This window comes from Clupea harengus, chromosome 7 (assembly GCF_900700415.2).
Source record: "Clupea harengus chromosome 7, Ch_v2.0.2, whole genome shotgun sequence".
Taxonomy (NCBI): Eukaryota; Metazoa; Chordata; class Actinopteri; order Clupeiformes; family Clupeidae; genus Clupea; species Clupea harengus.
This window is the reverse complement of record NC_045158.1, coordinates 22921842-22932032: the sequence shown is the minus strand read 5'-3', so window position 1 is coordinate 22932032 and position 10191 is coordinate 22921842. Positions and strand designations below refer to the sequence as shown.

General features: G+C 42.7%; 1 pseudogene; it reads right to left on the bottom strand.

The window, feature by feature from the left end:
• Positions 1–890: 890 nt before the first annotated feature.
• LOC105894567 lies at positions 891–2326 on the bottom strand (annotated as a pseudogene).
• Positions 2327–10191: the final 7865 nt, after the last annotated feature.

The window sequence follows — 10191 nt, the reverse complement described above, 5'->3', positions numbered from 1 at the left end:
GCGGTCTTAGTGGGTCAGAATTACCAATTTATTACATCAGGTACACGTTACTTCTCCAGTTTACAAATGAAACAAGTCTAAAGTGAAGAATATAAGTCTAACACCACATGAAACATAAAAACACTTAGAGAACATGAACATACCTGGCTGCTTCGAAGTGACTACACACACGGATGTGAGGGAGATCTGAAGACAGAATGCTCCTGGTTCTATGCATACCTTCCCCTTAAGTACACATTTATCGCGCCATCTGGCCTAATAATTATCCCCTAGATAAGAAGTTTCTCAAGATGAGAATCACCCATTAAAAACCCAAAATGGAGGGAGTTCTCACCCAAATTTTGGGTGGACCCCCTCGCAAGAGAGCTACCTTTGCACTCTCACAGAGACCAGAATGATCAGATATCTATGTTTTAATTAATATATACAGCTGTAGAACTGAGACCATCTTCCCACTCATTACAATGAGTTTAAACACTATACATAAATCATCTTCCAATACAATATTTCAATTCACCACTCTTACATTCATTTCTCTGTCTCTAGTTCCACCTCAGCACGGAAAAGTACGGAGAGAGAACCAGAGACAGAGGTCTGAGATAAGAGTCTCTGCAGGGGGGGTGGGAATTTCAAGAATTGCGACAGCCTCTGGGCAATGTTTGCTGGGGGCACAATAAACTAGCACCTAACCCCCAACAAATGAATAGTTAACCAGAGGAGATTTCTCTTTTTTTTCCGTTGCAAAAGGTCCATTCCTGACATCTGTGTTTTTCCATCAGAAATCCATTCCTGCCTTACAGACCCCCCTTGACCCTAATGGGTCATATGGTAACATGATCACATAGGAGTCATTTGGGTAGTTCTGCACATGACAGGATGGATCCCTTGACTCACAACCGTTGCAGGGCTGCGGAATTCAATTGGTTCAAAATCAGATCAGTCTTTGTGTCCCTTTTCAAGGCATGAATGATACGCCTGAAATACCAGCACTGAACCAGGGTCATGGTGAAGATGATGGTGCTGGCGATGACACAGCCTCTAAACACCCAGTCCCACCAAGTGTAGGCATACAGGGCAGAGCGGGTGGTAGAGCTGGACAGGATGATGGCTGTTTGTCTGGCCAGGCTCGCTTCCACCTGGGCCTGGTTCAGGTGGTATTCGGTCTGCTGTATTACTTGTTGCACCAGGCTCATGATGTCTGTCAGAGCCTGTGTACCTTCCTCATAAAAGGTGTCCTCCCACCATGGAGAAACATCCACGTCCAATGGAACCCTTCCAAATTGATGAAGGGTCCTAGGATGTTGACCTGCCCCATGGAGAAGTCCTCCGTCACCTCCAGACAAAAGCGATGGTTGGCTGGGCAGGTCAACCCCCCATAGCAAAAGGAGTTCATCTCACTCAGTACACACCACTGCGTGCGTGATACCTGGATGGCATCCGCATACCCATGGAGTGGCTGGACGTTGATCAATTTTGTATCATTTTGGGAGAAAGGTTGCAGCGTATTACAAGTACATACAACATAGCTTTCTGTTTCATGGCAACAATTACGAGTGGAAAATAAGGTCTAAGTCCGCTTCACCGTCATATATCCCGTAATGTGGTTCCATTTTAACTTGATTCTTCACCACTACGCCTATGGAAGGTATGGTGGTAGAATCTAAGAATACTTGGTCAGGGTGTATCAAAGGGAAAGTAGCAAAGAACCCTATGCAGCCGGCATAATCATTCCCTGTGTACAACATTACAGTAGTTAACAATTATGAATAATGGATATTTTTCATTTTTTCAGACGCAAGCCACCTATGCAGATCCAATATCAATGAGATCATTCAAAGCATGCTTAGGTGACTTGCGCAGGCGTAAATCTAAAATCTCTTGTCTGGCAGAAGTAAACAAATCCTGTGCATACAGTATGTCCTGCAGGCTAAGGCACGCTCGATGGTGCGGGTCCGATTGTGTATGGCATGACTAGCGGCTAGAAGCGCCTGCGCTTCTGATTTTACCGCCTTAATGATGTTTTCATTACTGTTAGTTAGATGCTGAAAACCAGTGGCAAACCTGGTTCGCCAACCATCCTGAATATTGTGACTGTCCATCAATTCTGTACGTGTTGGCAAGAGAATTAGCTGAGCCGAAAACACCAGATATTCTCGCTAATGAATCTCGCTTTGTGCGCGCAGGTAAAATTTGAACAGCAAGTCTACTTTTGTATACAGCAACTTTCGATTCGTGCCTGTAGCCATGCATATGTTTCATCCTTATCACTACAGTGATCTACATACGCTGACAACACATAAGAAATGTTATATGAGACATGAGCCATGACCAGATGTATGTCATGTAACAAAGTCTTATTTACATTGCCTTTTATTAAACCTCCCGGAGGGATGGGATATAATTTAGGGCACTCTGTGGGCTTATGATACCCACAGGTAGTCAAATTAAAACACTTCTGTGCAGTCCAGGTACAATTGAGCATATTAGTGTACTCTGTTACACTTTGAGTGCATTGCCCAATACAGTATGTCCCCTCTCTCCGGGCTGTCTAAACAAAGGGCTTTGGCTTAGTGCGGTCACCTGTTGAGAGGGAAGGATTAAAGATTATATCATTATATTCTTTATGTGTAACATTGTGTGGTACAAGATGTGTGCACCGGTATGCGGCTGGTTCTAATTCCTTAGTGCGGTAGCACTTCTTAGGATCTATTCCGCCGTTGTCTTTGGAATAGATGATGTTCATGGCACCTACATTAGAACCAGCATGTTTCTTGAGCTGATACCATACGGTGTTGTTCAGAAATTCTGGAGGGTACGTCATAATCCCAGTGATATTTTGCGAAGGGAGATGGGTGGATCCTTCTTTACAACAAATCTGTGTGTCACAATTTGGTTCTGGTGCTAATCCGGGAGGCCAACGTAAATATCTGCCTAGGCAGAATGGATATATAAGGTGTGTATGGCCCCGTAGGATATCTCCAAACCCATCTCCCGCACTCGTAATCATGAGTCAGTTGGACCCTCTGGCCCAACTGAATGCAGGTTGGTCCCGCCACCTTCCGCACATCAGGTGCCCACGGTATGGCGCTGACCGACCTGGAAACACAAAACCCAACAGTTATTTACTGGTTGATTGTTTAAACTTTTTACATTGTGCCATGTGGTACCATCTTAGCTTCCCTTTAATGGTCACCGCCCAAGCAGATGTTACAGACTGCTTTGATTTCATATGGCCCGTGCCATCTGGGAGCAAAGGCACTCTCTTTCACAAACACGCGCACCATCACCATCTCACCATCTGCAAATTGGACTTCAGAGTTCAGGTTAAACTGTGTATCATAGACCAGGTCAGATTGCTGCCGTTTTTAATGTTGCATGCGCATAAAGCACCTTAAGGCGTTCTTGCAGCTGCACCAGCACAGTCTGCTGTTTAGCAACAACCAGAGGCCCTAGATCTGATGGGGCAATCTCTGGATCAATGGGAAGTTTCATAACCCGCCTTGTCATTAGCTCATATGAACTGATGCCTGTGGCTTTTGATGGCGTTGCCCGCAGCACGGTCAGAACCGTGGGCAATGCAACAGACCATTTGTTCTGATGCTGAGCCACATGTTTGCACGTTTCACCATTCCAGAGCTTTGAAGTCTGTATGGGATGTGAAATTTCTGCACAACGTTCAAGATTTTACACATAGCTTTCTCAGTGTAAGCGGTGGAAATTTTAAACTCATTACCGAAATGTTCATGCAACAAGCGTTTGGCTCCGAGATAACCCTGATCTCCATCCCTGACAGCTTCTTGCTAGGTCTCTAGTTTGGCCCTTTGTATATTGTTCAAGGTCAAACAATCTGTCTTGTCCATTGTCTGTTTTCATCTCAATGTTATGTTCAAAAGAAGTCATAAATGACCTAAACTGAAAGATATCTCCATCAAAGACAGTAACACTTTTAGGTGGCAATGTAGATAATTGCTGCTGTCTGAGTAGCATAGACGTGATTTCATTTAGTCTATTCAAGATTGCAATTAGATTACTGGGAACTACATTGTCCTGTAATGACCTGTACTGCTCTTGTTCAGGCAGCATAGGACCTGCCATGTCTGCACGGGAATGTCCAAGATAATCAACCAGCCGTCTGTATTCTATACTGAGCTCAACTTTGTCAGAGTGATCAATGGATTTCTCATTACAAAACAGGTTTCAAAACAGCATTACCTCCTTGAGTTGCACGATCTGCCTGCAGATTCAACGTAGACCGTGACCTTTGAACTGGACCTATGGCCTCTTGGGTTTCCTGGAGTAGCCAGTGCCTTCTATGGTCACCCAATTCACCTTGTCTGCTGCGTGCTTGAAACAAAGGTATGTGCTGCGCTCTATCCTTTGGTCGAACAATCCTTTCTTCAAGCATGTTGGTTGTGTGAGCCACTGGTTGCAGTGTGTCCATGTTGGCGAGTTCCAGGTTCCTTTCTTCGAAGTACGCGTTCATGCCATCAGCTGGGGCAGAAGCCACTTGCTCCTCAGCACCAGCAAACACTGCAAGCTTGGCATTTGTAGCAGACAATTCAGCCTCAATTGTAAAGTCCCCTTTTGCCTTCTAATTTCTTTTCTTTCTTTGGCTAAAAGTTTTTATTTTTCTTCTAAAGCATGCCTTTCTTTCATAGCAGCAACCTTGGCTAAAAGTGCTGCCCTCTTAGCCTCTTCCACCACACGAGCTGAAGCTGATCTTGATTTTGAACTTTTAAATCCCCTACTAACTGAAGAGATGCTGTCCTTGGGACTAATTTCATCCTCTTTCTCTGGTGGAGGTGGAACAACAGGACAAGATTGAATCCAGTCATCAGCCTTTGTCTTAAACTCCTCAATATTAATCCTCCTCGGTTCATACCACTGTCCTGTGTCTGTAACACATTCATCCTTTGACAAAAGTTCTTGATATTGTTTGTGCAATTCATTAAACTCCTCCTACATCTCTGTATATTTCTGTAATTTCTAATTTACTTGCTCCAGGTTTGCTGGATCAGACATGAGTTCAGTCATTTTATTCATTTTGCGAGTCAACGCAGCCAATTTATTCTTTCTAACATGTTTTGCTTCTTTCTTCTTATTTTCTAACTCAAAACATTTCTTTTTGCTTTTCAGAATCAACAGGTAAAGAAATAACAGCATTGTCAGCCATATTGGAAACCGAAGAGAGAGAGAGAATGTGTAGTGAACTGTTACTTATTGTAGCGCCTTACAGATCCTGACAGTTTAGGGTGTTTCTGCAGGTCACTGCTGCCCTCTAAAGGATATGTTGATCAGTGCTGCTGCTTGCTGCTTCTCTGTTTCCTCCTGCTGGTTCGTGAAGTGCACCTTAGACTCCTGAAACGGACGTGGATCCAGTCCTTCCGCCGGCTAAAAACTGAAGCTAAAAAAAGAAATATTTTGTTTCCATTTCAACGACCAGGCACTAAATGTTTTGTTGTAGAGTAAATGGAGTTTGGTGTGCATAATAATCTGCTTAATCGTACTGTTAATTTCGACACAGACCGAATTCACATAACTTAAAATTGTAAAGGTACAGTGTGTGCGATTTAGGGGAATCTATTAGCAGAAATGGAATATAATCATAATAATGTTTTCATTTGTGTAAAATCACCTGTAAGTATGAATCGTGTTTTCGTCATTTCGAATGAGGCCTTCATACCTACACAGGGAGCGGGTCCTCATCCATGCCTTCATTTGCACCGCCATGTTTCTACAGCAGCCCAGAATGGACAAACCATAACATGGGCCTTTCGCGTTTCTATGGCAACTGACGGCGACCATAGGCTATCCTTCACGCTTGGAAAGGAAGGGATGGCGGAGGGGTATTCAGTTGGTTGCAATCTGCAACCTCGCCACTAGATGCCACTAAATCCTCCACAATGCCCCTTCAAAAAAAAAAAAATGTGCAATCTATATCTGCAGGCTTGTTAGACAATACTAGAGGGCGTAGTCTGTAGTCTGCAGTGCAGTTAGCTATGCTAAGCTATGTTGCTTCTCATTGCCCCTGACTCTCAGGCTGTCGACCCCCAAGTCTGTAGAACCTTCACAAACCTCATCTTAAAGAAGCCTTCACTGGGTCTGACAGTCTGTAGAACCTTCACAAACCTCATCTTAAAGAAGCCTTCTTTGTCACCCGTGTGCTGATTCTGACAGCAGAGGGATCTTTGTGTAGACTGCTCATGAACCACAGTAAAGTGTAGGAATGTTCCCTGAGATTCCTGCTGTAGTGGAGGCCACTGAAGCCAAAAGAGCTGGGATGTAGATGCTGCAGTGTGTTGTGAGGCACAATTGATAAGAGTGAATTAACATTGACTACACAGGGGTCATGTGAACACAGGGGTCATGTGATCGCTGGCCGTTGAGCACAGACACAGGTCAAATACAACCTTACCCGTGGTAGATCTGACCATGCTTCAGTTTGGATTGTAGACAACTGCACTCTACCATCCCAGTAGCACCTCATTCATGCTATTGTATAGGGAGTAACCATTGAAGTACAGAATGCCCGTCGAGATTGCTTTCAAGTATAAACTTAACTTAGGTCTGGGAACAGCATTTTGGTGAGCTTAACACCTGTAAAGTCTAAAAATAAAAAAATCCTTTTAGAAAACGTAACTTATTTCACCTTCCATGTTTTTAATGATCTAAGATAGTGTTTTTGCATGTAAAGTTGGCCGTGGATATCAGAGACACTGGTCAAATACAACCTTACCTGTGGTAGAGCTAACCATGCTTCAGTTAAGATAGTATACAACTGCACTCTACAACACAGTCTTGTGATATGACCAGTAGCTAAATACAACTTGGTTTAGGGGGTAACCATAGAAGTACCAGAATTCCCTTCGAGAAAGATTGCTTTTATGTATACTTTTGGTGAGCTTAACACCTGTAAAGTCTGTTCATTAAACAACGTATTTCACCTTCCATGTTTTTAATAATCTAAGATAGTGTTTTTGCATGTAAAGTTCGCCTTTTGCAAATGTTGCACATGCCCTTGTGTTCACGGCACTACACACATAACACTCCCTCGCCTCAGATCTGTGCAGTGTGACTTTTCGGCTCAAACTCATTTGAAACCTCATAATCAAGCCATTCTATGAGCAGCACACCGAAGGCGTTTCTGTCCAGGCACCTGGTGATTGTTTTCTTCATGCCAGCCCCAATTCTCTTCACATCCCTGAAGCACTGTGCAAGACGTCTCCACGCATGTCAGTCCCTCTTAGCACCGTCCTCTACACCTGGAGATCTCAGGTAGATCGGGGGATTTCCCCCAGAGTTCAGCTGTGTGTGCTGTTGACCTTGGAGTGGCTATAAAGGACACATTCAGTCATGTTAATGACATACTGTACACATTTGCATTTCAAGTTCAAGTCTGTGACGACACCGTGAAGCTTACTACATTTTTTCCCCCTATCTATCTACCGAGATGTGTGTTTGCCCAGGTGTGTGTTTGCCTCTGAGACACGACTGAATCTGATCAGGACCAAATGTGCCTTTGCGGTGTTTCCACTATTATCTCACACACACTGCCCCAACCCCCCCCCCCCCCAATTAAATACATTTTTATTATTGCTTCTAGTCAGTGCACATACACAGGGCTATATGTCCTGAAGTGGTATTTAATAATCTTAACATCAGTGAGAAATTCATCATAGAAATGCATTAATTTAATACATTTAGGCTTAATTTTTCAAGATAACATAATGATAATAACAACATTACTTATACATGTCATATTTAATCTGGTATGATTAAGTCTCGGCTCATTCTAAACAAATATTGTGGGCATATATATGTATATATTTACTAGTGCTGTCAGTTTAACGCGTTATTAACGGCGTTAACGCAAACCCATTTTAACGCCGTTAATTTTTTTATCGCGAGATTAACGCGATTTCTTTTTTTTATAATTTTTTTTTTTTTATTATTATTTATTTATTTATTTTATTTTTTTCAGATTAACGTCCTTTTTGGCCTCGCAAACTGTGTAGTAGGCTAACGTTACGGTTTGAGTGAATGGTGAGCGCGATACGGCGAAATGGATGATAAAAAGCTTCTGAATGGAAAGTTTACTTTTAAAAGTTGTGTTGTGCAAAAGAAGCGAGCTTCACTGTTGTCTGAAAATGTCAACAGGCAGCTGGCTGAAATCAAAGAAGTAGTAGGCTTACCTTTTTATTGGTAACCTAACTGTTACGGTTCATTGTTTCTGAAATAAGAGACCTGACTGCTATGTTCCCAGCAAACTTGAAAAAAAGAAAATATTAAGCCATGGTTTAACTGCACTATAGGCTGAGTCCTTGTTTACCTGAAATGTGCACTTCATCATTTTATTTTGTACCGCCCTGTTTGGCAATGTTGGTTTTCAATAAAATAAAACATTTGCTTAAAGCAAGCCAATCCACTTTTCCATGTTGATAAGGGCAGTAAAATAAAAATAAAATGATGGAAAAAATAAATAAATAAATACAATTTAGAATAGATACAAATTTGCGATTAATCGCGATTAATTTTGAGTTAACTATGACAAAAATGCGATTAATCGCGATTAAATATTTTAATCGTTTGACAGCACTAATATTTACCTGTACAGATGGTTGCGTTCATGTACATTATTTGTACAGTTAACTGATTTTTATGACTACACCGACACTGTGGTAGTCACAATAAAAAACATCCACCCATTCACCTTGTACTTTCTGATTGTCAGGTTTTATTCTTTGGAAGGCTGACAGTACATGAATGAATGACTCTGGTTTCTGAAGCATGGTTAAAGAGGAAGCCTTCGGGAGGCTGAATACTGTGTTTCCTGTGCCGTGCCCCGTAAGGAACCAGAACCGGAGCGGCCCAGTTTGTGGCGGGTCACAGCAGAGGCAGGAGCAGCAGCAGCAGCAGTGGGTCAGCGGCTCTGGGTCTGACAGAGACCTCTGAGGTGATGGGGATAACCTCCCCCTCACTCAGGGCGCGTGTGAGTGGCCAGCCAGCCTCCTCCAGGTGTTTGTTTGTTTGTTTGTTTGTTTGTTGTTGCCGTGGCGTCGGTGACCATTGGTGACCGTGAGAGGGGTGACAGCGGGGAGAGGCGCTCACAGTGATGTCTCTAGTTACTGGTGTTAGTGATCAAGAGTGTCACAGCACGGGCACGATGCACGATGCACGCTCACACGTCTTTCGGCGTGAGCTCCGCTGGGGCACGTGCTCAACACACAGAAGAACCGTGTGTGTGTGAGTGTGTGTGTGTGTGTGTGTGCTCACGGCACCACTCTTCTCTCTCACTGTCTGTGCCCAAGTGGTGATCAGAGGCATTGTTAAATCTACTGTAGTACATAAACCATTGTGAGATACTTAATCAAAGGCTCCATTTTCTTTATAATGGTAAGGTTTACTCAGAACAAAAATAACACTTTCTACAAAAAATATTCAAACAATGTTAATATACAATAGTTATATTTATATATATATATATATATATATATTTATATATATATATCCCCTTTGAAATATACAGATATAGATTTGCTCAGTTTCAATCATATTCTGCTCGTCCTCTTTCCTGGGTTCCATGCGAAAGACTAAATGGCAACCACTAACTACAGCATGTACAGACACATTCCTCCTCACAGCCAAAACAACCACGGACGTCAAAAACACACCAGGCTCGTCTTCCTTCCTCCACGCGCGTCAATGTCAGGTGATTGACGAGTAAAAATGCAGCAACGTAAGGAGAATGAGTGGAGAGGAGTCTTTAAGAGTGGATAACTTGGCATCAGTAACCTCAGCGGTGAGTACAACCATAACTTTTTGTAAAACGAGTTGACTAAGTAAGTGCAGTACTGAAACTCTGTGGGTGTAAACGCAAAACTACAACAAGAGCAAAAAAACTGTCATCTATTTATATATTTCTCTCGTAGACATTTCTTATAGACATATCTTTTTCTATTCATTTCTTACTCTTTTTTTTTTAAATGTTTTATTTTTTATTTTTCATTAATTTTTTTTTTTTTGGTATGAGTCCTCGCAGCACAGGCGTTCAGAGATAAGTGACGAGCAAGCAGCGCTCTCGTCCTAGTGAAGGCGACGGTGGAACCTTGACCCCACGGCCCTTTGACCCCTGAGCACTTATGGAGAGCGTCCCAGAGAAGATCAGCACCGCAAGCCTTTGGGGGTTGGTTG